The sequence below is a fragment of the Apaloderma vittatum genome, unplaced genomic scaffold (assembly GCF_000703405.1).
Source record: "Apaloderma vittatum isolate BGI_N311 unplaced genomic scaffold, ASM70340v1 scaffold7017, whole genome shotgun sequence".
Taxonomy (NCBI): domain Eukaryota; kingdom Metazoa; phylum Chordata; class Aves; order Trogoniformes; family Trogonidae; genus Apaloderma; species Apaloderma vittatum.
This window is the reverse complement of record NW_009724487.1, coordinates 11929-14061: the sequence shown is the minus strand read 5'-3', so window position 1 is coordinate 14061 and position 2133 is coordinate 11929. Positions and strand designations below refer to the sequence as shown.

Here is a 2133-nt window from a genome sequence, read left to right as displayed (position 1 = left end):
CCGCTCAAAACATTTGCTTTGAGTAGGCTGAAATATGTTGAACATCAATCCACGGAGAACATACTTCAGCACCTCAGGGGTTGAGGCTTCATTCGAAGGGCACATTCCCTGCCCGCCTCCAGCGATGCTTTTGTTTTCCAGAGAAACTTTCAGCCCAATTATAGAACACCGATTCAAAAGGAGGCCAGAGCAGAGAGCTGAAGCCTTTTCTCTGCCCAGAAACACCCACTTGGGTGCCCTCCGGGTGACCCCAAAGCCATACCTTCACATCTGGGCAATGGGTGGTCCCAGTTCCTGTTGGTGCCGTGCTGGCAGGTCAGGACGGGGTGGCCGATCAGCTGGTAGCCAGGCAGACACTCGAAAGAGATGGACTGGCCAACGTTGTAACCGGCTCCTCTTACAACGCCGTTAGCAAAAGGTTCAGGGTCAGGGCATTTTTTGCAGCTCATAGGCTTAAAAAAACCAATATATATATATAAGAAGGAACGTTTCATGCCGCATATTTTCTCAACAAAAGCAGGAACAGTACACTCTCCGTGCTGCTTGGCTACTTCTTCCTCATACAACGACTTAATTGAAGGAGATAAACTTTTATGAACCATGCACACCTCTGCATGGATGCTGAGGGAAAGCCCTGGCGCCGCTCTGCGTAGCCTCGGACACGAGCACCGGGATCGGCCCCGCCGGGGGCTCGGAGCCTGTGCTCACAGAGTCACTGCACTTCACTTCTAATTGGGAAAGCTGCCTTGTTTTCCAACAAAACGTGGACAACCCTGGTGACGAATGCAAGTCAATTGGTTAACATGTTCCACCTGGCATTATAAATTATTGGTCAGCCTTGCTGGAGCCAATTTGCATAGCAATTTCCATGAGATTACCCAGAGTGCCTCACAGAGCACATTCCCTCCTAAATTGTGTAGCAGCGCATGAATTATATGGTGCATGAACAGGACAGCCAAGACAAAATTAATGTTTTCAATTAAGTATGAGTAGCGGCTTTTATTGCTATTTCTGGGGAGTCAGCCCTTTGTCAGTCCTTGGCTCCGTCACGTGGCTGGAGACACATGCTCCATCTTTCCCACTCCTTGCGTCTCTCTCCCAGGCAGTAGCTGGACCACTTGGCTCCCAGCTGCTGCGCAGCAAAGCCCATCCTAACGACATTCAGTGCAAAGTGTGCGATCTGCCCTCGGCATCTTGTGCCCCTTCACATTCCCATGTGCCAAGGACAGGTGGCTGGAGAAGACCAGAAGGTTCTGCAAAGATGCTCCTCAAGGTAGAGCTGTGGGATCAAGCAGGGCCCAAAGTTCAGGTTCTTTTTCAACAGGGCAAAAAGACTCACATGGGCAGTCCCAATCCTCCAAGAGCAGCAAATCCAGTAAGAGAAGGGGCATTTCCAAGGCCTCGCTCTGCCGGCTTCAGAGACTGAGGCCGCTGCTGCTCAGAGAACTTCACGTTTCAAACCAGGGAGCTGCCTGAAGACTCAAGCTGGGCGAGAAGGTAGGCACATCCATCCCCCCATCATCTCCAAAAACCGCACTGAGAGCATCTTTGGATTTAAACGCCTGACTTCTCTCCTTTCGCTCCAGTTATCCACGCCAGCCCTGTTGCTCAGTTATTTGGCTGTTTACGCATTTACCTAGCTCCCTCCACACAAGGCTAGGCTGCAGCTAAGGCTGCGTCTGGGCTTGGGCTGAGACTGAAAAGCAGCTGCAAGGTTCCAGAGCAAACTCATGGCTGCTGAGGACTCTCCTCTTTGCACGCGACAGCTGAGAGCACCAAGATCTAAGTGAACCTGGCTGGAATTAATTCAAAGGCATTTCACTGTCACAAAGCACTCTCGGAACATTTGTTATTTGCCGTAGGGCGAACAGATCCCAGTTATCAGGATTAAGCACGGCCTTCGTGTAACACCTTTCCACTCATTTGGATTAAGTCCTCATGGAATTAACTCAACAGAACAGCAACAACTGTGACGCCTGCCCTGGCTCTGCTGCCCTCACCATCAGCACCCGGGGGCAGGATTGTCCCCCTGCTGCTCCTTACCCTGGTATTCCAGCTTGAAGCCCGGCTTGTTCTGCGAGTGGTCGCTGTGGAAGTACACGGTGGTTTCGTGAGATGTCGACAGGAGGGAGC

General features: G+C 51.4%; 1 pseudogene; it reads right to left on the bottom strand.

The window, feature by feature from the left end:
• Positions 1 to 2133, bottom strand: part of LOC104276269 — a 62159-nt pseudogene that overhangs the window by 48622 nt on the left and 11404 nt on the right.